The following is a 27844-nucleotide window of genomic DNA, read 5'->3' as shown; positions in this document are numbered from 1 at the left end:
ACGGATCGATGTTAGGAGGGGGAGATAGAGCCGTGACTCAAAACCAAGAGCTGTGTGTTTATAATGCCTGATCCACCTACTGGCCCTGTGACAGTGGGCAAAACAGAACCTCTGCTTCTCATCTTTGAAATGGGGACTCTAATGCCTACCCAGTTTGCTGCCATCAGTGGGATGCTGAGGTCCAAATAAGATCAACTGTTTTGAGAGAGGTGTAGAAAATGATGAGTGTTCCACAAACACTCGGTGTTGGGTGTCAATGACTGGGAGTGACTGAGATCAATGGTCAGGAGCTATCCATGTACTCAGCTAAGAGGACATATCTGGATCTGTATCTAGCTGTATGTCTGTAGACCTCTCTCTCTCTCCTTACCTGTCTCTGTACCTTTATTTCTATATCTATACTTTCACCTATGTCCATAGCTATACTCTATATTCATGTCTTTATATTTCTTCTTCTTCTTCTTCTTTTTTTTAGGGCTGTAGTTGCAGTATATGGACGTTCCCAGGCTAGGGCAACTCAGAGCTGCAGCTTCCAGCCTACACCACTGCCACAGCAAGGCCAAATCCAAGATGCATCTGTGACCTACAGCCCAGCTCATGGCAATGCCGGACCTTAACCCACTGCGTGGGGCCAGGGATCAAAGCTGCATCCTCATGGATACTAGTTGGGCTTGTTACCGCTGAGCCATGACAGGAGCTTCTTTTGTTTATACTTCTATATCTAATCTATGTCTACCTCCAGCTGTATCACTATAATGTTGTCTATATTCATATCTATACTTACACATTTATCTTTATATTTCTGTATTTCTAGGTCTGTACCTACAGAGAAAGCAAGAGATGGGAATTGGGGTGGGGGAGGGCAGACAAGTCAGAGCAAGGGAGAGAGAGACACAATATTCCCTCTTAAGAAATGGAGATAGCTCTAAATGAGCCACCACACTGCTGACTTACAGCTCTCAGGAGGGACTTGCATTAAACAGACATATCTTGAATGAATGACAATTGTTGTAAGTACCACGAAGGAGAAGCACTGTATGCATCTAAGAATCTCATCCTCGCAGGGGCCATCAGGGGACACACAGGAAATACAATAAGTCATCGATCCTCATACACTGTAGGTGGTCTCTCTATGTGGACACCAGCTTTTAAGAATAGACCCCTAAAAGAAAAGCATTTCATTTCAGAAAGTCCTGTCATTTAACACAAAGTGGAACTCTTCACGGGTGTTTCTTAAGGGACCAAGGTGACACTTTTAATGACATAGTGGGCTGTATTGAATTTACTATGTGTTTAGTATCCTGGTCCTAGTTGTTAGCTTTTTTTTTATTTTTTTTTTAATGCCCTGGATTTTCCATCAAAATAAGCTCTGGTTCTTAATTCAGCAAATGTTCCTGGCTCACCTTTTTCCAGATCAGACCCTTGTGTCTCCCATCCCATCATGGCAGGCAGATCCTTCCACTTTGCGGAGTTTTTGAAATGGAAAGAATATAGTTTGAGCTCACACATGAGTGTTCTATGAATTGTACGCTATGCTTAGATCTCAAAGCCAGTTGCTCTCTCTTTCAAACTCTCAGACGTTTACAAGCACATCCTTTGTTGTGGGTTTAGCAACTTCCCACGACAAAAGGACGAGGTGCTGGGGAGGCTGAAGCCACGGTTAAATAAAGAGACAGGTGAACCACGGAGCATGACATCGCTTCCTGTTTGCATTTTAATTTGATTCACCCCTAAACATGATCCAGCATGCTGCTGCTCTTGTCATCACACCCTGTATCTTTCTTTGTAGTGCTTGTCATGATTAATCATTACATGCATTTTTATATTATTGTTTTCTCTTGGTATCATTTCTCCTCCACCATCCCTGGGCTCCCTGAAGGTAGGGACCTTTTCTGTTTTACTCGCCAATGCACATCACTGCCAGGCATGCGTTTGTCACTCCATAAATATCTGTGGTTTGAATACATGAATGAACTCACAGGTATCTCCTCATGCATTACCTCCAATACTAATGTTTTATAACAAATATAAATCGTAGCAAACATGCTGAAACTAGAAAACCAGAAATTGATTTTCTGCTTAAAAGTTAAGACGCATATGAGTGCTAATTAAGTCTCTTCGATTGTGCACTTTCAGTGTATGTTTTAACTCCATGAAAAATTGCTTCTTTAAGATACACAAACTTAAAATACCCCGTGAAATGTTAAAAATTAGAAAAAGGAAAGGATTGAAATGAACAAAATAACTTGGCCCCCAAATGATTGTTTTAGAGGGAGGCAGTGATTTCAGCTAGAACGTAGCCAGTGTCTTAAGCCCGCCAGAAATGTATATACTTTCAAAGCTGAGGGAAAATCAAAATCCACAAGTGACACTTCCCTTCCCGTAGCTGTTTCACAGGTGGCTCAGTTTCTGGAGATCTGAGATAATCATTTTGTCCTTGAGAGTCTCGTGGCTGTGCTCTTGGAGAGTTTGGGTTTAAAATCTTAGGATTTGATCCTGCTCAGAAGAACAAGGCATGAGCACCTGTGAAGCATCTGAAATCAGCCATTGCCAGAGGCTGGCTGCCTTTCCGTTCTGAGGTGCCCTCTGCAAGGTGAGGGCAGGAATACAAGCCTGCTTGTGGGAAAATGACTTTGTTCCAGATCCACCCCCACATTCCTAGGGTTAGTTTAGGGGGCAAATATTGGACTTTCTTTTTTTGTTTAGTGCAGTTGAGAGTTTTAAGCCTTGTACAAGGGTGTTTTTGTGTGTCTGTGTGTATGTTGGTGCATATAGATGTTCTTTTGCAGGTACAAGGAAATAAATCACCCAGAGCCAGCCTTCCCCCTGCGGTGAGCCAAAGAACTTTTGACCCAAGGTTTTATTTTTTTAAGACCCTTGTTCAAGGACTGCCACTAAGACCAAAGTGTGTGGAAGCACAAGGATGTCCTGGGAAGCATGTGGAATTTGTATTGAAGTGTAGTTGATCTCCAATGTCGGGTTTGTTTCAGGCATACAGCAGGGCGATTCAGTTACACACACACATATAAATATATATCTATTCTTTTTCAGATTCTTTTCCCTTACAGGTGATTACAAAGTATTGAGTAGAGTTCCCTCTGCTATACAGTATGTCCTTGTCAGTTGCCTGTTTTGTTTTTTTGCAATTCGGTATCCTTTTTACTTTTTTAAAATAATTTTTATTAAAGTATATAGTTGATTTACAACATTGTGCCGATTTCTGCTGTACAGCAAAGTGACTCAGTCATGCTTATATACATACATTCTTTTTCCCACACTGTCTTCCAGTATGGTCTATCCTAGGAGACTGAATATAGTTCCCTGTGCTGTACAGTAGGACCTGGTAGTTTATCCATTCTAAATGTAATGGCTTGTATCTACTAACTCCCCCCTTCGAAAATATGGAATGCTTCATGAATGTGCTTGTCGTCCTTGCATAGGGGCCATGCTGATCATATCTGCATCATTCCAATTTTAGTATATGTGCTACTGAAGTGATGGTTATTTATGTGTGATGGTGTGTATCTGTTAACCCCCAGCTCCTAATGTATCCCTCCCCCACTTTGGTAGCCATAAGTTTGTTTTCTAAGTTTGCAGTTCTATTTCTGCTTGGTAAAGAAGTTCATCAAATGGAATTTTCATTACCTTCTCATGCCCTTTGTCAGAAAGTACCATGGAGAACCACTGGAGGCTGTGCAGGCAGGAGACACAGACCGTGGGAGTGAAAACCATCCTGCCCTGAGAGCCAGCAGCTGTGTTCTGCCACATTCTGCCGAAGCCGTTCTAGTTTCTCTGAGCCTTGGGTTTTCTCATCTCATAACTGGGGCTAAAATGGGCTGGTGAAGGGCTTGACATGTATTAACTGACTGATCTCATGAATAACCCCAGAATGTAGTCATGCCCTGTCTTTTTTTGGTCTGTTTTTTTAGGGTCGCATGTGCAGCATATGGCAGTTCCCAGGCTAGGGGTCGAATCGGAGCTGCAGCTGCCAGCCTACACCACAGCCACTGCAACACGAGATCTGAGCCGCAACTGCAACCTACACCATAGCTTGTGGCAACACTGGATCCTTTAAGCCTCTGAGCGAGGCCAGGGATTGAACCCACATCCTCATGGATACGAGTCGGGATCATTAACCACTGAGCCACAGTGGGAGCTCCCATTGCCCTCTTACCTCATTCCCGTTTTGGTGGAAGGGGAAATCATAGTTCTCACTGCCCTGGGGGCAGGGGGCTGGGGGTGGGGGGGTTGTACCAGCCACGCTCCTCTGTGCTGAAACTAATTCTCTGCCACCAACTGGGCGTCCTGAATGTCAGTTCAGTTCTGACAGCAGCTCCTCAGTTAGCACAGACCCAAGCTATGGGCAGAGTCCTTCACAAGACTCATCCCACTTGACCTGTCAGCCATAAGCTTTGGATGTTCCCAAGCCACCACACATTCAGGGCTTCTCATAACACACCCCCTCCCCCATCTCCCCACCCCCACACCCTTTAGGTTCAATAATTTGTGAAAAACAACTCATAGATCTTAGGGAAGTGCAGTACTTTTATTGCAAATATTTTACTATAAAGGATACAAATAAACACCCAGATTAAGGGTACTTAGGGCAGACTGGGAGGGTCCCACGTGCAGAAGTTTCAGTCTCCACAGGGGTGGATGCATTACCCTCCTGGTACATTGAAGTGTTCACTGATTAGGAAGCACTGCTGAGCCCAGTTTCCAGAGTTTTTATTGGGGTTTCACTCTGTAGACATGATTGATTCAATTCTTGGCTTATGTGACCGAATTTCATGTGCAGCCACGCTCCCCTCCCTGGAGGTCGGCTGACCCAGAGTGCCAAGCCTGTCACTACATGGTTGGATTTTTTGGAAAACCCTCTGGATCTATGTAGGGGCCTGTCATGGTCCACACACCTGCCCGTATCTCCCTGCTCTTCCTCTTCAGTGGGCTCCAACCTGGCTTCCAACAGCCAACCTGCATTTCTTCGCCTCGTGGCTTTCTCTGGCCAGAGGTGGTCTTGCTCTCTGGGCAGCAAGCTGGAAATAACAGGGATTCATGCATCCCAGAGACGCCTGTTCTAACACAGAGGCAAGGCAGTTGTGCAAATTTTACCTGGTGAATGAATGGAGGCGTGAGGATTGAACCCAAAGAGTGAGAATTCACTGAACTTTGCCCGAGCTGCTATGTTGGCCCCTTGGTTTACTAATACTGGCCCCAGCAACACATCTGGAATGCTGCTGGAATGAAAGGATGCCAGCTTTGCTCTGTTACGTTCTTCTTGTTCTTCCTCTTCTTTTTTTTTTTTGTCTTTTTAGGGCCGCACCCACAGAACACGGAGGTTCTCAGGCTAGGGGTCAAATCGGAGCTGTAGCTGCCAGCCTACACCACAGCCCCAGCAATGCCAGATCCAAGTTGTGTCTGTGACCCACAGCTCACGGCAACCCCAGATCCTTAACCCACTGAGCGAGGCGAGGGATTGAACCTTTGTCCTCATGCATACTAGTCAGATTCATTTCCACTGGGCCACAACGGGAACACCTGCTCCATTATCTTCCAAATGACCATTAGTGATGATAATAATCCTGAGGTCCAGAGTTGGCCTTTCTTTGAGATAGCCATGTGTCCAAAGGTGACCCCCAGAAAGAGGCTGTCTTGCCTGAGTTGTTCGATCAACGTGGTGATGTGTATGCCTTCCTTCTGTTTTGGGTGTTCCCAATGAACACATGCCTTTGTTATTAATTTTTCATCTATCTTCCAATATAATTTTAGATCTGGTGATAATTTCTGAATTTCTCTATTTATAGAAAACTTTGAACTTCATAAATATTAAAATGCCCTATTATCTACATGCAGACTGCCTTTGCTATGGCCACAGAAATTATGCAATTATTACCAGAACCATTAATTAAATTTGAAAATAGATAAATAATGGATAGGGATGCTATTTATGAGTTAAAAATGAGAAAATGAAAATTATCCTCCATTCTGTCACCTTTGATGTGTGTGGCCTGCTATATGCTCTCAGCTTTTATTATTGAAAGTTTTTGCATAACCTGGCATAAAATAAACCATTGGTTCTAAGATATGTCTTGAATGGTGATCGATTTTCAGATGGAGTGACTAAAATCTTTGTTTAATAAAGCAATCAAAAAGTGGCCTGGTCTCAGGGGTCACATAATAAGCAAACTCCATATTCTACCAGTTAGAAACCTGAAGCTGGAGTTCCCATTGTGGCTCAGCAGGAACGAACCTGACTAGTACCATGAGGACATGGGTTTGATCCCTGGCCTCGCTCAGGGGGTTAAGAGATCCGGCATTGCCGTAAGCAGTGGTGTAGGTTGCAGATGCACCTCGGATCCAGAATTTGCTGTGGCTGTGGCGTAGGCCGGCAGCTGCAGCTCCAATTCGACTCCTAGCCTGGGAACCTCCATATGCTGCAGGTGCAGCCCTAAAAGGTAAAACAAAAATGAATAAAACCTTGAATCTTCGTGGAAAGAGGGTAAGACCCTAAGAAAAGAAGGAGCATGTTTATTGGGAACTCACCTGGAAAGCTTTCATAAACACTTTATGGTAAATAATGCATTTGGAGTTTCATTCCACTTGACCTCCTGGACTTAATCTTTTGTGTTTCCCTTAAAAAGATGCTTTGTGGTGATCCCTGGTTGATGGGGGGGGAATACCTTGCATTTAGTCATTCTGCTCATGAACCCCCCGTGCATCCTTAAATCAGCACCCTATACTGATTGTCTGCCTCCTCTGTTGTTTAGATCTGAGTTCTTAAATGGAAATGTTGGCTGATGTCTTTGAAACCTTTTTATTTTTACTGCGACCAGTAATAAGAAATGCATTCAGGAGTTTACACCATGGCTCCGTGGTAAGGAACCCAACTAGGATCCATGAGGATGCGGGTTTGATCCCTGGCCTTGCTCGTGGGTTAAGGATCTGGGTTAAGGATCTGCCGTGAGATATGGTGTAGGTCACAGATGTAACCTGGATCCCCTGTTGCTGTGGCTGTGGCATAGGTATACTGGCAGCTGTGGCTCCGATTCCCCTAGCCCGGGAGCTTCCACATGCTTGAGTGCAGCCCTAAAAAAACAAATAAATAAAATTATAAAATTTTGGGAAAAAAATATTGAGAAGAAATAATAACGAACTGCATGATTAACAGTTTATTGTCACACAAAAATTGACCTTTGACTTTCATTAGCAGTTGGTAAAAAGAAGGGGATTTCTTAGTTAAACAGTTATTCGTTTTGAGTGTTCCCTTGTAGCTCACCAGGTTAAGGATCCCACGTTGCCACCGCTGTGGCTTGGGTTGCTGATGTGTTGTGTGTTTCATCCCTGGCCTGGAATTAATAATCGGTGAATTCTCGATCTTTTTCACAATGCTCGGCTACACCCCATGTAGGCTACTGATGCGTGCTTCTTTTAGCTCCTCAATATGTGGTCCTTTCATACCTTTGGGATGAATTAGTGTCCAGTGGGGGCAGAATTGTGATGCTAAGGACTACAAGGGTTCAGAGGATGAGGAGGTAGGAATGACCCCCTCCATAGAAAAGTAGACGGGCAGCCACATCTTAGAGGATGCACATGTGTCCCTAGGGGGCACAGAGGAGAAGGGAATTCCATGCAGAGGGAACATTATTCCCAAAGCATAAGATGTGAGCGCTTAGTGAAGGCAATGGATGCCCATAATGATGTGGAAAGTGGTGAGAAAAAGATGCATCCTGAGAATCAAGTGCAGACGCTTGGACAAAGGGAAGCCAGTGAAGGCTTTTTAAAAAAAAAAAAAAAAGTTAAGAGTACAGTTGATTTACAGTATTGTGTCAATTTCTGCTGTACAGCAGAGTGACCCAGTCATATATATATATATATATATATATATATATATATATATATATATATATACATTCTTTTTCTCATACTATCTTCCATCATGTCCTGTCCGAAGGGATTGGATATAGTTCATGTCCATCGACAGACAAATGGATAAAGAAGGTGTGGTGCATTTATAGAGAGTGGAATACTACTCAGCCGTAAAAAAGAATAAAATAATTCCATTTGCAGCAACATGGATGCACCTAGAGATTCTCGTGCTAGGTGAAGTAAGTCAGAAAGAGAAAGACAAACACCACATGACATCACTCCTAAGTTGAAGGACTTTTAAGTGGGAGAACATCTCATTTCCATTTTATGATGCTTCTGCTGACAAAAACCATGCAGAGGTAGATTAAGGCATTTTTTCCTAATGTTCTGATATATACCTGAATTTATGAATCACCCCAGGCATTTGTATATGTAACATATATATATATACACACACACACACATAAATGTATACGTAGTGTGTGTGTGTGTGTATACACAGTTACCAAGGCCCCTTCTGTAGGATTAGTGCTGAATAGATTGCATCCATTCCCACAGATGTCTCCTGGGCACCTGCTGTGTTCTAGGCTCTGCACCAGTGCTGGAGCTTAGGGCTGTGGTAGTCAACATGGCCAGTAAGGTTCCACTCACCACTGGGCTTCTGTGCTCTTGTGTGGGAGACAGATATTAACAAGTCAACACCTCCGTAAAGAAGATGCCTTCTGGGAGTGACAAGTGCAAAAAAGGAAATGAAGAATTGTGTACACTCTCTACGGGAAGGCGTCTCATTTGATTGAAACCTCTGTCCCACCCAAATGACTGGCACAGCATCTTGCCAATAACAGCTGACCACGGGGAGGGTGTCCCGTGCCTCACCATGTTCTGAGCACTTTAAATGTAATACATTCTTTCTTTAGGACCACTCTGTGGGGCAGCGTTCTCAACCAGGATCAATTTTGTTCTTTGGGGACATTGAGCAATGGCTGGCTAGAGACATTTTGGTTGTCACAGAATGGCAGGGGTGAGTGAGTGCTACTGGCATCTTATGAGCCTAGGTCAGAAATATTGACAAACATCCTTCTGGGCCCAAGGCATCCCCCATCTCCATCAGGACAGGTCTGAAGCTTGAGAATCCCTGCTATGAAGTTGATACTCCTTTTCCCCGCATTTTATAAAAGCATCAAAGAAGACCCACGTGGCTTTTGTGGCATGTCCAAGTTCAACCGGCTAGGATGGGGTTACCACAAGGCTTTGAACTCAGAGAGGCTGACCCCCGAGCTCAGATAGGTAAGCCCTGCAATCACAGAATATGTGTGACCAAACATGGGTGACTCCGGAAACGCAGACGCCTGTTCTGACAGCTAACGTAGGGACTTCAGAGTCTCTCCCGGTTTGAAAGATGAGAAACGTTTCTGAAGATGAGTGCCAGTGAAAATGGGCTTGCTTGGGAAACCTTGGTTTAATCAGGAACTTGAGATTTGTTGTTTCCCTGGGCTTGTCACAATATCCCATTGTTAACACCTGCCAGCGTTGTCATCCTAAACTGTCGCTGCTATTTCAGAGATGGGCCACAACAGGTGTGCCAAATATTGGGCCATTAGCGAGTGGTAATTCACCGGCATGAATATTTATCATCTTGTAACGAGACAACAAAAGCTGTGTCTACTTTTTGGAACAATGTGCAGCAACGTCCTCACAACCAAATAGTTTTGAGTTTCTCATTTATGCAAAGGAAGAACGGCTCTCCTGTAATTTTCCATTAGGTGGATTTATTTTCTCAGCCTTCTCCCCATCAAAACACAGTCCTGGCAGGCCCTTGATTTTATTGAGCTGGGAAGATGACCCAACAGTTTATAGAGCTCAGGCCTCTGATTATCAGAATATCCATTCTCAGATTGTTCTTGAAACCCATCGCTGCTTTATGGAGAAATGCCCAGCCTGATGGAGAGGTGGGCCTTTTTTTCCTTCTCATTCTTAACTTCTTCCTTGCTTCCCCCCACCCCCCCTTATTTATCTTGTTTCTTCTTTCCACCCCCCCTTTTTTTCCCTGAAAGAATCTGCAGTACAAATGAGGAAGAGAGGAAAATTCTCAGAAATAGATGAGAAGGCGTCGAACAATGGCTTCTTGGGAGTGGGTGGGGGCACACCTGATGTGTTACGGACCCTAAACTTAAAACTGTGCTTTTAAAGGAAAAGTTAAAGATCAGTTTCCCCAGTTTCTAAGCACGGCTGTCAGTGAGGAAGTCCTGATGGACTTCCAGTATGTGGGTGTGCCGTTTTCTTGGGGTACCACGGTCGATACTGCCCTTCTGTTCATATTCCATGATGATCTATGATGTGACTGTCTCTCCCCTTAAATTTCTGCAGATCATCCTCATCCTGACTCCAAAGTCATTGTTAATCCTTTTCCTCTCTCCTTCTTTCCGATTGGCCTCTCTACTGATTCTATCTTTATGCTTGATCAAATAAGTTTGTTAGCCAAACATAAATCTGTTGGTTTGACGATTCAATAAAGAGAACAGGTTTTTAATCTTTTTCCTGGCTGTTTTCCTTAGTTTAATGTTAGACACATAGGAAACAAAACTTCCTGTAGGACAAGATGTGTGTTTTCCTCCTTTAGAAAGTTGTGTCAGTAATGCCTAACCCTTAGAAGGCGCTCAGAAAATATTTGACAAATGAATGAATGAATGAATGAATGACGAAGGTTATATAAGGACCACAGGACAAAGCTTAAAACAAATTTCACTGGACCCAAGGGGTCCCTTTGGCTGGTAACAAGTGATCCTATTTCTGGGTCATAAGGATAACTCACATTGGCTGAGGACTAACCAGGTGTGGTGATGCATCATGGCCCTAACCTCAGCAGGAAGCACTTCCCTTTTCTCAATTTTGCACATGGGTAATGAGCTTGGAGGGACAATTTAGTGTGTCTTGGTTTGGCGACTGAGTGGTTGAGTCTGGCTATACACCTGGGTGGTCTGTCTTGTCACTTTACTTAACCATTCTCATTGCAGTAACGGAGAAACAACAGTAACTGGTAAGGAGACTTCTAGGACTAAGGCATCATATCAGGAGCTGCTCTTTGAGGGAAGGTATCTGCAGATCTGAGGGCGGTAAAGTAGGGTGAGAAACGGGAGCTCATTCCAGTGTTATCCGAGGGGGATTAGAATTCACATCACCTAGAGTTGGGATTGGAATTCATATCACCTAGAGTTGGGATTGGAATTCACATCACCTAGAGTTGGTGGGATTAGAATTCACATCATCTAGAGTTGGGATTGGAATTCACGTCATCTAGAGTTGGGGGGATTGGGATTCACATCGTCTGGAGTTGGGGGATTGGGATTCACATCGTCTAGAATTGGGGATAGTCAGTCATCTCTCCACAAGCTTGGTAAGCTTTCCTTGGTTGGAATTTTTCCTTGACTATTACCTGAAAACCAGGAAGGCTGTCTATGTGGAAAGATGGTTGTTGTGCATTTTCTGAGGACCAGAAGGAAAGTACTTTTGGAGAAGAGTATGGACTCTTCCTCTCCCAGAACCGAAAAACTTTCACTGTGGCCATTTCTCCCCAATCTGGGCAGCATTTCCACCCATCCTCAGGGTTATCTTTGCAATGACCCAACCTTCGCCCTTAAGCTCAAGGTGATTTTTCTTAAATTTTCTACACTTTGTTCGGAACCTTCCATTTTCTGAGCTCTAACACAAATGTTGATTTCTTTCAAAAGAACCAACATTCCCTCCTTCTTGGAGCACTCCATGATTTCCTTACACCTCCCAGGCATGTGCTTTGGTGTGGTAAGATGTGGCTCCTCTGGAATTCGGCTGTGTTCATTTTTTTGTTTTTTTAAAGGGACACACCTGCAGCATATGGACATTCCCAGGCCAGGGGTTGAATCAGAGCTGCAGCTGCCAGCCTGCACCACAGCCACAGCAACGCTGGATCCAAGCCACCTCTGCGACCTACCTATACCACAGCTCACGGCAATGCCAAATCCTTAATCCACTGAGCAAGGCCGGGGTCGAACCTGCCTCTTCATGGATACTAGTCGGGTTCATTACCGCTGAGGCACAAGGGGACCTCCTTGGCCATGTTCGTCCTTGCTTCTCCATCACCTACCTGTGCCTCCAGGTCGTGGCCACTCAATAAATATTGAAGGGATGGAGGGACAGAGAAAGAGCTTAGGAAGGAGTGAGGAAAGGAAGGAAGGAAAAATTCATTCAGGTACCTTTCTACCAAATTTCTGGAACCGCAGTCCTGACCAAGGAAGCCACCGGAGGCTGTGGAGCTAAGGAGGGCCCCATGCCAGTATCATTTCAGAAAACATTCAGATGGATGCTCTCCTGCCTGGGCTGGGAGCACGAGTGCACCTGTACATCTGGGGTAGCTACAGGTAGCGCATCGTACTCATCCTTCATTGATGACACGATGCTTCCCAGCCTCTCACTCGCCTTTGCACACAGCGCGCATTCACCAATTTTTGCCTTGCGGAGCCTTGAAAACTCTTATTATCTCAGATTATGAAGACAAACTGTGCCAGGGATAGGCATGATCTCAAACTGGGTTAATTGAAGGTGGAGGTCAGTGCAGCTTTCTTAGACTGTCAATCAGTTGTTTTTTTTTTTTTTTTTTTTTTTTAAGTTTGCTTGTTTAATGCACAGGCAAAGAGAATCAAAGTAAAGATGCAAAGCCCACCTCCCCTTCCCTCCCCACCTTGGGGCTGTCAGGTAGATGGTAAATTTCACTGAGCTGTTAAAAATCTTAATGGATCCTACTGGGCTGTTTCAGGTTGTTTGTGACAATCACTTAATTTCCCTGTTTTGCCGCTAACAGTGATTTTAATCTTCATTTCCGATTAATCACATAAAACTTCACTATCCTACTCTCCCATTGGCGTGCCTGCTTCAACTCTGTGTAATCAATGAACAAGAGCTTCTTCTGCTTTTTCTTGAGCAGTTTAACAAAAATGTATCTTCAGCAAATTTGTACATGCGGTAATGTCTCATATATGTTAAAAAATGCATGGTGGCAGAAATTGGGAATCCAGCAAAGTTAGTAATAGCGGTTGCCTCTGGCTGAGTTGACGATGAAGGGATTTTTTTTTTCCTCCTTCTTTATACATTTTCAGGCTTTCAACATCTTCTCTGATGAGGTTGTTTTATTTTTACTGTAAGAATACGTACATTAAAGAATTAGTGTTTCCAAATCACGGATGAACAAAGGAAATGCAGTCTTTTGATGAGACGTTAAGCTGGAAAAATTTTCAACATTAAAGAGAGGTTAAAAAAAAACAAACCACCAAAAACCTACATCAGGATAAAAGAGTGAGGTTGGAAAAGTAGCTAAAAGAGTGAGGTTGGAAAAGTAGCTTGCAACTTGAAGGATGGTCCTTATTACAGATAATGCCACTGACAGGCTAGGTTCATCGCCCTTCTCACTTTTAGTGTGTTGGGGTTTGCTCATAGGGAAGTCCCCACCTTGCACCGCTCATTATTCCATGGCCATTCTTTTGCACCATCAACAGCCTTGGAGCCAATATTACTGCACAGACCAGAGAAATAATTCTCTGAGAGAGAGAGGCAATTTCAGCGGCAATGACTGTGGGAAGTGGAGAAGATGTGCTTGGTACTCTCTGGGTGCTTTGTGCAGGGGATGAAGCTGAGACCGTGCAGGGAGTATATGGTGTCATTATTTTAAAGGCTAGACCTGCATCTGGGGGCACTCCCTTGACGCCTGAAGCCTCGAGGATGGGAGAGGGCTTTCTTCCAGGGGTCCCTCGGTGTAATATGAACGTCTTCTGTCTTTGTAGTGTGATTGTACTGTTCCTTAATGGCTAATTGCTAGGCAGTCGAAAACATAATTTATCCTTCAATTTGTAAGTCAATCAAATGCAGGCTGGGTGTCAGCAGAGTTGGAGAGAAATGTACATGAGGATAAACAGGAGGAGCCCAGAGGGCGTTGATGCCATTTTAGGAATCCCCGGCCACCCCAGAGCCTTGCCTCTGACCGCATCCTCTTCAGGGAGGAGGCAGAAAGCATCTCACTTCTCCGCCCCGATATCTCCAGCGCTTCTCGGTGGGAAAAGGAGCCTGGAGTCCTGTGTGAATGGCGGACTTGAAAAAAAGGAAAATCTGACAAGCTGTGGTAAATGAGGAACGTGTAGTATGTGAATCTGAAAGTGTTTGCACCTCTGAGCACTGCACGGTTTTATTCGAAGAAGTGCTACTTTGAAGGAGGTTATGAATTTTGAATCTGAGTTTTGTTATCAGGGGAATGCTTCTTAGGAGGAAGGAAATGTACTTTTTAACAAGATTTTCAGCAAACTTTGACAGATTCATTATGGTCCTGAGGACGGAGGGGACTCAAATGTATTTTGCATAACGTGGGAATAATACTGCATTCTTTGAGCTCCTGGCTCCCAGTGTCACCATGACTGCCACTGGAATAGAAGGAAACATGGGTGCTTTCAATGAAAAATCGATTGGGGCGAACTTACTGTAACACTAACCCTACAAAGGGACTCTCCATGTACCTTTTCAGCATGTGGGTTTATCTCAGCCCTGGCTTATCTCTGTGCCAGAGTTTTACACTGCAGACCCAGCCAGACTCAGGCTCACGTTAACCAACCTTTCCACCTGTCACAAGCCCCATCCAATAGGCCATTGTCTCCATCCCACACTCCTGGGGGACCCAGGTCTCCCCTTTTATATCATTTTTGCCTCCCTTGGGTTGCTCGTATTTACTTCTCTCCTGTCTCTCCTCTCTCTACCCAGTTTTCTCTGATGATAACATAAGTATTTGTCACGTGTCTCTAACCAACATTTTAGCTTCTGAAGTCTGAATGGATGCTTTTTAGAAGTATAATAATAGGAGTTCCCATTGTGGCTCAGTGGGTTAAGATCCTGACTAATATCCATGAGGATGCAGTTTCAATCCCTGGCCCCACTCAGTGAGTTAAGCGTCTCATGTTGGCCTGAGCATGAGGTAGGTCACGGACGTGGCCTGGATCTGATGTTGCTGTGGCTGTGGTATAGGCTGGAAGCTGCAGCTCTGATTCCACCCCTCACCTGGGAACTTCCATATGCTGCAGGTGAGGCCCTTAAAAAAAAGTATGATAATAAATCTTGGCATTATCCCTGTAAGAGGTGGGGCTTCTCGCTATCGATAGGGGGCAGGGCATCAAGGTCAGAAGGGAGACAGGGAAAGGACAGGTGGACTGGAGAAGGCTAGCCTGTCCTGGAAGACCAGCCATGGAGTGGAAGGTCAGCAAACACACAGCTCCAGGGCTGTAGGAAGGCCCTGGGTCCAGAGGGCCATCATAAGGGTGAAATAAGGAGCCACACTAAGGGATCCACACTTAATCTTAGAAACACAAGGAGAGTCAGGGACATAGGTCTTAAGGACTGGGGAACAGGTGTTTATCAGGGCAGAGTGTCATATAAGAGGTGCTGGGGTAAGGAGGCAGTGGGCACTGTCCACTCCTTGGTGGAGTGGTGTGTTTTAGAGATCGAATATGGAAAGGTGTGGAAACATGGCATCCCATTCTACTCAGGGTTTGCACATCCATTATTATACCCCAGGGGTTCTCACCAGGGGGCAGTCATGCCCCAGGGGACATGGAGAGATGTAGGGAGATATTGCTAGTGTCACAACTGAGGGAGGAACGCCACCAGCAGCCAATGCATGAGGGCCAGGGGTGCTGCTAAACCTGTCACAGTGCACAGGACACCCCTCATCGAAAAGTGTTTCCAGCTCTGAATATCACCAGTGACCAGGTTGAGAAACACGTATGAACCTCAGGAGGGGTGTGTATGTGTGTGTACACCCATATGAGAATGGAGGAGAGGGTTTATAACTTTGTACAGAGGTTTATCTACAGAGATGCTTGGTGCAACATTGTTTATGATGTTAAAAAACATGAACCCCCCTATATGTTCAACAATAGAGATTTGAAGAAACAAATTACATTTCCTTTCTGTATGTGATGAAATGACCTTGCAGCCATTATAAATGACGCCTTAGGACAATGTTTAATGAGATGGAAAAATGTTCCTGGGATACTATTAAAGGGAAGCACGCAAACAAGTCACACAGTACTCTCTGCAGTGCGATCCAATTTCCGTTCTTAAAAAGGCTATTTTTAGATATTTATGTTTATCTGCATCTAAGTCAAGATTCGGAATAGAATGCCACAAAGAAGCATTTGCAATATTAAATGCTCTCCCTTGGGTGTTGAAATTATGGGTGCGTCTAATGGTTTTCCTCCATGCTATTATGTATCTTTCCCATTCTCCACAATGAACATACGTAACTTCTATAGTGGGCGCAAAATGATGTGATTATCTGAAAAAATACACTTTTTACAAATGTGAAGCTGGTATTTTAGTAGAGAACTAAGCCGGGGATTTCTGTCCAGGTTCTCTTTTTAGGGTGGCAAGTCAGCCATGTTCCCAAACAGAGTGGGAGGCAGGTCGGGTCAGGAAGCCAGGAGTTTGGAGGAGGCAGCATTTGGCTCTCTTCAAAGCATTGATGGCTGAGCTGGAAGAGAAAGGCTCTAACGTCATCGTTTTCTTTCTCTCTCTCTCTCTTTTTATTTTTTATTTTTTTATTTTTTTGCTTTTTAGGGCCGAATCCACAGCATACGGAGGTTCCCAGGCTAGGGGTGGAATTGGAGCTACAGCTTCCGGCCTACGCCACAGCCACAGCAATGCCAGATCCAAGCCGCCTCTGCCACTACACCACAGCGCACGGCAACGATGGGTCCTTAACCCACTGCGCGAGGCCAGGGATTGAACCTGTGTCCTCATGGGTACTAGTTGGGTTTGTTACCACTGCGCCATGATGGGAGCTCCCCTCTTATAAATACTCTTGATCAAATGAACAGCCTCTCCTGAGTGTTTCAGTTATCTAGAGGCTTTGGTATAGCTTTAAATTTGCTTTCTATTCGCCCCCACTCTGGCCAGCTTGGGTTGAGGCCACATGTGTGTTGTGTCTTGTAGAGCAGGTGCCTGGAGCCAGGAGAGAAATGGTTACTCACAACCTCAACGCCCTATGGAAGACAGACAAGCTCATATCTAGCGCAGGGGTTCTCTTCATTATGATTTATGTTGTTGTGAAGAAAATCCTTTTGTTGTAAAAACAGTTGGATGCATTCCGTAGCCACTTTGGTTGATGGGGTTGTACCAAACTGAATCCATTGATACAGGAAGAAGGGAAGGGGAAGCGAGGAGAGAGACAGCGAGAGAGACAGAGAGACAGGGAGACACAGAGAAGAGAGACAGAGAGACAGACCCACACAAAAACACAGAGAAGAGAGACAGAGAGAGAGAGACAGAAAGACACAGAGATACAGAGACACAGAGAGAAGAGAGATAGACAGAGACACACACACACATAGAGACACACACACAGACAGAGACAGAGAGAGAGACATAGAGAGAGAGACACAGAGAGAGAGAGAGAGAAAGAGAAATTGCTTCCATTTCAAAAAGGATTTCCAATTTCCCTTCCTTCTTCAGGGATAAAGCATTTAATCGCCATTAGTCTTTTGGCTTTTTTTTTTTTAATTGAGGTCAAATTTGCATAACATAATGTTAACCATTTTAAAGTATACAATTCAGTGACATTGGCTGAATAGTCACCTTTTCCAAAAGGAGTAGATCACGCCTCAGTCTTTCCTGCCCGCCTGCCTGCCTCCCAGCCCCTGGCGGCACCAACACCTACGTACACTTCACACACTTCCTCTTGCTGACTGTTAGAAACTTGTTGGCCTTTTTTCATTTTATTTTAGTTTGTATTGTAGCTAGCTGTCCTCTCTCTCCCCCTTTCTCTCTCTCTCCTTCTCTCTCTCTCTTTCTCTTATCTCTCTCTTTATGAGAAGGACACACACTGGAAATCCAGAGAGATACACAAGGAGATGGGAGGATGGAGAGAAACCGAGAGGGCAGAGGGAGAGATAAATGGACAGAGAGGGAGGGAGGGAGAGAGAGAGGAGAGAAGGGAGACAGAGTGATGGAGAGAGAGCAGAGTTGGGAGAGAAAAGGGAAGGAAGCAGCAGAGAGAGCTGGAAGGAGAGAGGAAGAAGCAGAGCAGGAGGAGAGCAGGGAGGGTCTAGAGGTAGAGAAACCAGGGGTGAATGACAAAATGCTGCCTGCCATATCACATGCGGAAACAAACGATGTTGCAGCCATCAAGTCGTCACATGACAGCCACCCAGACGGTGAGCCCTGTGGGAACTCAGGATGCAAACACAGGGCTGCCTGCTGCCAAGCCCTCAGCCCCTGCAGTCCTCCCAGCTCTGTACCCCGAGGACAGAAGCAGGATGCTGGTCCCAGAGAGCTGACAGGCACATCACAGGAATGATTTCTAGGAGCTTGGACCCTTGCTTCCTTCCAGACGTAGAAAAGCACTAACTTCCTTAACTTGAGATGTCTAGTTGTCTGTAATTGACAGTCATCTTTGGACAGTCTACCTGGTCGTTGTTGCAAAAGCTCGTAGGAATCCTGGCTCCTTCCTTATTTCTTCGGAGCAGTTGTCCCTCAGAACCATCTGAGAGGCTGCATCCCAGGCTTAAGCCCTGAATTTTGTCTGCCAAAGAATACGTAATTCTCAACTTCTAGGTTGGGTTTTTTTTTTTCTTTTTTTCAGTTGATGCAGGGCAGGCTTTGAAGGGGAGAAGCCCCCACCCCAATATACCCGTTGAGACTGAGAATGCTTTGGCAAGAGCTGCTCTGAAATTCCAGGTGTGCCTGGTCCTTTCAAAGCAGGAAATGAAGGAGAAAAGGCCAAGCCTGTGTCCACCCCTGGGAAGACCTTTGCTCAGATGCTGGGGTCAGCCAGGATCCGGCTCTTCCTCTTGGGGTCTAAGCCTCCTGAGCGTCCGGGGGTCCATTGCCAGCCCCACAGCTCTTGCATTGACATCCTGACACCAACTCTCTGTCACGATTTCGGCTTTTCAGTTTTTTTCTCCCTTCATAATTGAGTTTCTGTGATTCCACTGTGGATGGGGGTGGAGGGGTGAACTCCAGATAGTCGAGTTCTTATAGATTGGCCCTGCTGATACCGCAAGCTTGGAAAGAGTTGATATTGCTATAGAGAGACATGGAAACCCGATAACAATGGCGAAAGAGACTTTTCTATAAATCTTTTTAAGTATAGTATTTCCATATTAAATCTTATAAAGCGAATGTCTGGCGGCCTTGATGTATGGGCCCTCCCTGATGGAACATGCTCCAGCCCCGCTGGCAGGCTTCCTGAGGGCCCCAGGTGACAGAAGCCGACCAGAGTATTTCTTCATCATCACCAGCATCTTAAGCTGACATGATTCTCCTTGGCATCGAGAACTCCAGACGCCAGCCTGTAGGAAACCTGTCACACGTAGTTGAAATATGCACAGCAGTACCGGGCAGTAGCTCTGAACCCCCCGCCCAGCCTCCTTTGGCGTATTTCATATGACTAAAGTTGTGAGAACAGAGATGGGCTGATGGACAGCCAGCCTACGGGTCAGGAGATGCAAGGGGTGAAATAGAGAGGCTGCTTTGCAGACATGGAGTTCATTAATCTGCATGGAATGGTCTCAAATTCACCTTGATGCCTTCGTGCAAATAATGAACAATATTCAGGAGAGTGTGGAGCTTCCGAGGAACGTATTTTTGTGGCAAGCAGTTTTCTTACCGTGGTGATGTAAGGGTTTAAGGCACAGACCCTGAAGCCACGTGGGCTGGCGGCAGACCCTTGGTCCACCCTCTCCCAGATGTGTGACTTTGAGTAAATCACTCTCATCCATAAAGTGAGGGTAACACTGATAATTTATAGGGTTAATTCTGAGGATTTCAGGTGGAAATGTAGGAACATGCTCCAGAATGTAATTGAGGCATAGTTATTATTCAATAAATTTGCTGGTATTATTTCTTCTTCATCGTCATCTTCTTCTCCTTCCTCCTCTCCTTCTCCTTCTTTTCCTTCTTCCTCTTCCTCTTCTCCTGCTGCTGCTTCTTCTCCCTCCTCTTCCTCTGCTCCTGCTTCTTCTTCTCCTTCTTCTTACTACGACTGTTATTATCTGGAGTGCCATGTCCTGAAATTGTCAATGAAAGCAGCCCTTACTGAGTTACATATGTAAATAAACGTGTGTGTGTGTATAGTTCCTTGATATACTAATTTCTCATCCTGTATAATATGGGCAGATTCTATGAATAAATCTGTTACCTCGGCTCTCTGTGCCTCGGTTTTCTCATCTGTAAAATGGGAGCAGTTCTGGTACTTTTTAAGTTGGTTATGATCATTCTAGGAGTTCATATGTGTCAAGTGCTTAACACACATTTCACCATAAATTTGCTGTCTTCACCACCATCATCACCGTCTTCATCATTCTCATCCTTGTTATTGTTACTATTACATGGCAGCTACTCAGGTCCTGAAATCAACAACGAGAGGTGTGTTCACTGAGCTACATAAATAAAAAAAAATCTTTATGTATAGATAGTTCCCAGGCATAATCCTTTTTATTCTGTAGACTACAGGATGTTCTATTTTTAAGTCAGTTTGATGATCTGAAGTCTGAATTAATTCAACACACAAATTAGGCTGCGATTGCTTATCTTCCCTGAGATTTATTAGCTTTATCAAAACATCCTGCAGGAAGTAGTAAAGACTTCTTCGATCACAGTGCATTGGAAATGTGATCTGGTTTGTGGACGTGGCGCACACCCAGCCTTGTCTGGGGCACACATGTGTTCGGCGAGATGCACCTGCTCTCTGCAGTTTACCTGAAAGAGCAGGATGCATCTTCCTCTCACTGTCTCTGCAGGCATACTTATGTTGTGGGGGCTGAGGGTGGGAATTAAGGTGCTTATTCAATTATTAGTTACAAAATGTCATAGCAGCCTTGGATTGCCGACTGTGTTTGCTATTGCATTTTAATTATCATTAAAGAAATTCCAAATGTTTAAAATGAGTCTTTGGAGAGAGCTTCAGTGGAATGTGGGAAAGAGAGTCATGAAGAAGTTGCGGAACCTTGGGATCAACCTTTTCACGGTGCTGGGATCCTGGTCTGGCCCTGATGACTTGGGGCTCCATGGTGGCCCCTAGAGGCCATCCTCTCCGTTAATGAATAATGGAGTGGTTGGGAAGTCATTTCTCATATCTACTCAGTATATGCTTCTCTACAGATTCCACCTATAGGTCCTGGTATTTTCTCAAGAGCAAACAAGCCATTCTTCATTCATTCATGTGCATGTATTTTTTCATTGTTCAGTAAGTATTACTTCAATGACTACTCTGTGCTAGTTAAGTTTCTCCGCACTATGCTGTGTTTCAAGAAATGCAGAAAAGAGTTGAGTCTTGACCCTTACTCTTTGGAGGCTCACACTCTGTTAGGAGTGATAATGTGAACAGGCATTTACAACATGCTTTGATGTAGACATGTCACGAATCAGAACTTGTGCCAAGGAAGGAGGGATTAAAGAGGTCAAAGGCAGAATGCTGGGGGATGCTTTATAGAAAAGGTGCTGGAAGAGAACTTTGTGGCAGGAAAAGAAAGATCTCCAGGCAAACTAAGTGGAATAGCATGGGAAAGAGGGAAGCAGGGAAGACATGAGAGGCAGAAGAAATAGCCCATGCCAGGGACCAGAGGCAGGAAACAGCAAGTGTGTTGGGAATTGCAAGTTCTGCTGACTTGTGGAGAGTGAGACCAAACACGTGTAAGAGGAAAGCAGCCAGGTAGAAGGAAGGTCACAGGGGGAGTTTGAATGTCACCCAGTAAGTTATGGAGAATCACTGAGCGATTGTAAACAGAGTTTACTTTGTGTTTTGGAAAGTTTACTCCGACTCTACTGTGGGCAATGTATGAAATGGAAGCGGGGTGAAGGCTGGGAGGCTGGCTAGGAAGCTCCTGAGTTGGTGTCCATGGGGAGAGATGGTGTTTGAACAAGTCAAGGGTGGTGGTGGTTCTGTGGAGAGGAGCAGATGTTTTTGATTAAAGTTGGGAGAGAGAATGGAGGGTTCTGTGGATATAGATACAGTGCAGAGAATCAGGAGTGACACCCAATTCTAGCACAGGGAGCCAGCTGGGTACTATGTCAGCTGACAGAGGAAATATAGAAAGGTAAGCCTCCCAAGGCTTATGCAAAGCCATGAAAGAGGAAGCAAAAGACCTGTAATGATAGTCCAAGTCCAGGCCAGGATTTACGTGCAGAAAGCATGATGTGGTGCCTTTCAGCAGCCAGACTGGGTATCAGACTAGGTGTGTGAATAGGCAGGAGTCAGAGAAATCTGCAGACAGGTGTTAGGGATTCTGGAGGATCAGAGGCAGAACCTAAAGGGAGGAGAGTAGGAAGGTGAAGTCACAGGGTAAATAAGGGCTGTAAGAAGGAATGAGGCATTGGGGTTTGGGGGACATTACAAGCACTTGGGTGTTTAGTCTGAAAGTGATGAGAAGCCAACAGTCATTGGGATTTGAGCTTCTGGTACTCCTGTTACAAGTTTTCTCATCTGTAAAATGGAGTTCATAATAGTGATTTATGAATTTGTGTTCAAGAGTTAATGTAAAGAAGTGCTTAAACATGTGCTTGATGCATAATATTCAATACATTTTCCACCATCACCACCATTACCACCATCATCACCATCATCACCATCGTCACCATCACCACCATCGTCACCATCATCACCATCATCACCATCACCACCATCGTCACCATCACCACCATCGTCACCATCACCACCATCGTCACCATCACCACCATCACCACCATCATCACCATCACCACCATCATCACCATCACCACCATCACCATCACCACCATCGTCACCATCACCATCATCACCACCATCACCACCATCACCACCATCACCACCGTCACCATCACCACCATCGTCACCATCACCACCATCGTCACCATCACCACCATCGTCACCATCACCATCACCATCACCACCATCACCACCATCGTCACCATCACCACCATCGTCACCATCACCACCATCACCACCATCACCACCATCATCACCATCACCACCATCGTCACCATCGTCACCATCGTCACCATCACCACCATCACCATCACCATCAACACCATCACCACCATCACCATCGTCACCATCACCACCATCATCACCATCAACACCATCATCACCATCATCATCATCATCACCATTACTTGGAAGCTTGTGTCCTGAAATTGTCAATGAGAACAATATTTACTGAGGAAAGACTCGATTTCATTTGTGTAATGAAAGCCCTCTGGCCCTTCTTTTGAGAAGAGAGAAGTCAAAGACAGAAGCAGGGAGCCCTGTTGAGAGTCATTATAGTGTTTCAGGTGGCAGGTGATGGTGGCTTGGTCCCAAGTGGGGCAGTGGATGCAGTGAAATGCATAGGTATTGTATAGATCCAGCCAATAGCGTGGCTGGTAGAGTAGAAGAGGGGTCAGAGGTAAAGACAAGACTCAAGAACAAGAAGTTGGGAAGCTTTGCTTATTTTGCCTTAAGCATTCTGCTTTGTCAATGTGAAATCTCCATTTCAGTTATTCCTTCCAACAGACACTGCACAAAGGTGCCTGCCTCCCAGTCTCCCTCCACTGTTCTCATGGAACTCAGATGTGACTGCCTGGTAGAAGGGCCAAAAGGCCAGTCTTTGCGTGAGGGAGAACCACTGTTCTCAGAACTTCCCATCCTTCCTGTACTAGTGTCCTATTGCTGTTGTCACAAATGATTGCAAACTCAGTGGCTTAAAGCAATAATAATTGTATTATCTCATAATTTGGAGATCAGAAAGCTGAAACAAATCTTTTGGAGCTAAAATTGGGGTGTTGGTAGGGCTCTATTTCTCCTGGAGGCTCTGGGGTGAAGAATCCCTTTTTTTTGCCTTTTTCATTTTCTAGAGTTCACCACACTCCTTGGTTCATGACTCCTTCATTGACCTTCAAAGCCCATCACTGCAGCCTCCCATCTTTTTCTCTGTTTTTGACCTCATCTAAGTACACATGCCATAACATCGCACTTACCCAGAAAATCCAGTATAATCTATCTCAAGATCCTTAATGGAATTACATCTACCAAGTCCCTTGATAAGGTAACAAGTTCACAGCTTCTGGGGATTAGGGTGTAGACACCTTTGGGGAGGCCAGCACATGTCCAATGGCCAAGGCTTTCTTCCTGACTTGGTTGTCTACCACCTTCCTGTTTTGTCTGGCAATCAAGGCTCCTTGGCTTTCCTGCAGATAGATCCATCCCATAATCCAGTCTTCTGTTCCCAAGAGTCAGATTACTCTGGGTCCAGGTTATTCATTTCAGTGACCATGGAGCTGATCCCTGCATGACACAGGATTGGTCAAATAGTAGATGGGCTTATCTCAAATGTGCCATTTATCGAAACTTAGGATTTATTTATGACGCAGGTCAGGACTACACCTGCCACCATCTCCCCTCCCCTAAACATCAGAGGATGGTTTCCTTAAGCTGAAAACCTTGACATGTGAACTGTACATTCACTCATTTAACTTAATTAGCTGAGGTATGTAATGCACGTAGCTTAGTGCCTGGCACATAGAAAGCAGCTACTAAAATAGAATTCAGCCTGTTCTTGCAGTCTATAAATATAATTCTGAAGCATGATCCTGTCACTCTGCTCGCAAGCTGACTCCGGGTCTCCACCATCTGTAAATTTGATAAACACATCTCTCAGGCCCTCCTTTCCATTGTTGATAAAGATGGTTAAGCAGGCAGAGACTCTGACTTGGCTTTCTAATAGCCCATGGCCTGGGTGGAAGTGTCTTCTACTTTTTAGAGAATGTCTACCCACATTATTCCAATTAATTATTCTCTCCCAATAATTTGTGCCTGATGATCCCCCCCCCCCCAATTTGGCCCTTACTCAGTTACTATGGACAAGGAAACTCAGGAGATTAAATGATACATTGCAAACATAAGACCTGCTTCCAAGGAGCTTATGCATCTTGTCGGGAGATACGGGCAGATATGTACACAGCTGCTCCATTTATTAACACTCTTTGGGGAAATTGATGAATCACCTATGAGTCTAAGTTATAGCCCACATTCCTCATCTTCTCACAGTTGCCTCAAGATCACACCGCACCCAGTCTACAGCATTACTCAGCCCATCAATCTAGGACCTTAAAGAAACAGATGGGAATTTGCTTGGCATCACTCTTTCCTGGTGAGCCGATGCTGCCTCCTAATGATCACTGTTCCTTGTTCCCAGTGGTTTCAGGCTCTCCATTAGCTCGTCTGCCGTATGCAGGCGTGTGGCATCATGTTCATCCCTTCACCGTGGGTACCACCCGCCCATCCCACCTTTATGCATATCAAGCCATTATCCAATTCCAGGCATGTTGCCCTTTCTTCCATTAGCTACAGTTGCTTGTAAGTCACTGTATCTAATTCCACAACCATAATGTTTGCAGGAATTTAGGGTACCCGGGACATAGTTGAAGGGTCTAGGTTATTATTTCTAATCAGAGTTGGAGCTGGTGCCCATGTGGCTGATGGTAGTCAAATAGATGGGCTTATCTCAAATGTGCCATCTCTAATGCCAGTGTTGCCTACATTTATGATTTATTTATGACACAGAGCACAAATTCTCTTGCCACCATCTCCCCAACTCTGAACTTCACTTCCTGTATGATGATTTCCATTCGCTTCTTTGTTGTTTTGAGGACATTCTCTTGGGGGAAAAGTCAAAAGCACGTAAGAAAGGGCTAAACTCTGCTTTCTTTCTTCCACTGTAGACTCTGTTTTTGATGCACTGGAGAGAAACTCTTTTGGACTCTTGGAAACACATGAGGAGAGCATGAAAATATGGCATGTGCTTTCAAAAAGAAATAAGCACTGTCTCTTCTGGTTAGGAAGATAAATGCAGGTCAATAAAGTTAAGTAAATGTTATACCTGTTTTAAGAGTGGTATTGACCATGGGAGTGCAGGCGCTGCCCTAATTAAAAGCGGCTGTTGGAGTGGTAATACATTATCTCGAATTGCTAGTGAAATTACTTTCCTTTTTCTAAGTCCTCTCTCTGTTAGAGTATTTCACACCGCTAATAGCCATAAACACCTAAATATCTGCAAGATGCAGTCAACTGCACTCCCCTGACATCTTGCTCAAGAAAACAGATATTTAATTCCCTCGTACATGATGCAGAATTACTGTTATTTAAAAACATGTTCTAAACCCTGCATGTTTTGTATCCACCTTTTTTTTTTTTAAAAAAAAAAGCATCACTGAGTTCTATTTACAAAGCAGGTCCAGGAGTGAATATCCTTTTCTCAGGGTCATTACCACGTCCCAAAGCCAGTTTCTTCTCCTCACTTCCCATAATTGCAATCAATGTGCTGATTTTTTTCTATCCTTACTCCTGTTAGACTGTAAGCTGCATGAGGAAAGACTGGATCACTCATTTCCTTTCAGCCAAGCACAGCATCTGGGATGCAGCAGTTGCTCAGGGGCATATGTGTTGGACCAGTGAAAACAGACACCTAACCACACGTGCCTACGGAACAGATTAGGGTAACGGGAAGGGTTGCTGTTGTTGAGGACGTTGGCAGAGGGGGTGCCGTTTCAGCAAAGTGACCACAGGGTGGGGATTTCATATCTATCTTCTCTCCAGGCGGTGGTGATCACCGTCCTTCTGTCCTGCAAGCCCAGAATGAGAGGTGTCTATTTTTGCGTCACTATAAATAGGGAGAAGCAACAGTGCCCAGAATGTGGAGTTACTCGGTATTTTTGGCTCTTTGGCTATTTTCAAGGCGCTTCATCTGGACTTAAAAGCCAAATTAATAGGCGATCATTTCCTCTCCTCTTTTTGCACAGACTCTATTTTGGGAGGCGATGTATCACCCGGGTTGGGGAGGGAGGGGACAGGCTGTTTTCAGTCCTGTAACAGGAACGATCGCCCCAAGCGTCTTTTCTCGCATGCTTCAGTTAATTCCCTTCCGACCTGCGCTGACTTTGTTTAGTTTTATTAATTTAAGCTAAATGGATTTTATCGTTTCAAGAGCGTCTGTGAGGAGCGAAGCCCCGGCGACATGTTTCTGTTGACTTGGTTTTGTTCGCAGCTTCCACGACCCAGTTGCGTCTTGTGTTTGGTTTTTGTTTCGCGTTGAGTTCAGCCTGGTCCGTGTCCTTGGCACCTTGAGCCCATTTGAAAACATTTCACAAGTCACTGTTGCTGCTTCAGCCCATCTCTTAGGGTGGTCAGCGCCATCTTTTCCTGGCGTCACATGCCCGCTGCCATCTCTGTAGCTGGCGTGTAAAGGAAGCTCCTCCCTGGAAGGAGGAAGCTGCCAGCATCCTGATCTTGATGGTTGTGTCAGGAAATGGGGCCGGAATCTGACTCCTGTGGTGTTCGCCCTGGAGCAAAGCTGGATGAGGAGGGCTTGTGTTGCTGCCGATGGCTTCTCAGAGACTGTGACATTTGTGAATTCTACATCAATGCCTTGGATAAACCCGAGTCGGAAAGAAATGTTTTAAAAGACCCCACGATTGAATAATTTCTGGCTGTCTCATGGCAAGCAAGCCATGGATGCCAGAGGCTGTCCTGAGGGCTTCACCACCATCATCTCCGTTGGTCCTGTGAGATGCACTGCTGTCCCATTTGAGAGATGAGGAGACTGAGGCTCTGGAAGGGTCAGCAGTCTGGTTAAGCTGCTCCCCTGATGAGCAGTGGAGTCTGTCTTCACATCCAGGCCATCCGACTGCCATGCTTTCCTAGCCTTACGCGTCTGAGCGGGGTGCTGCTTGAGGTCTTATAAATCCGTGCAGGTGAGGGGTTTGGACTGAGCAGTTTGGAGAGTGGGCTGAGGTCCTTGGGAGGTAACTGGTTTCACTGTTGTTTTTCTTTTATTAGAATATAGTTGATTTGCAGTGTTGTGCTAATTTCCGCTGTACAGCGTAGTGACCCAGTCACACATATACATGCATTCTTTTCCCCATTTCATCTTCCATCGTGTTCCACCCCAAGCTTTTGCTA

General features: G+C 44.9%; 1 protein-coding gene and 1 non-coding gene across 3 annotated transcripts in view; one reads left to right on the top strand and one right to left on the bottom strand.

Annotated features, from left to right (window-relative positions):
- Positions 1 to 27844, top strand: part of RBFOX1 (RNA binding fox-1 homolog 1) — a 1607565-nt gene that overhangs the window by 371109 nt on the left and 1208612 nt on the right. The gene's annotated exons all lie outside the window — the stretch shown is intronic.
- LOC125128520 (U6 spliceosomal RNA) lies at positions 3396 to 3498 on the bottom strand. Its single transcript, XR_007135231.1, has one exon. It is a non-coding gene; the product is annotated as a U6 spliceosomal RNA (small nuclear RNA).

This window comes from Phacochoerus africanus, chromosome 5, assembly GCF_016906955.1.
Source record: "Phacochoerus africanus isolate WHEZ1 chromosome 5, ROS_Pafr_v1, whole genome shotgun sequence".
Lineage (NCBI taxonomy): Eukaryota > Metazoa > Chordata > Mammalia > Artiodactyla > Suidae > Phacochoerus > Phacochoerus africanus.
The sequence above is the reverse complement of the archived record's forward strand: the minus strand, read 5'-3'. Positions and strand labels throughout refer to the sequence as shown.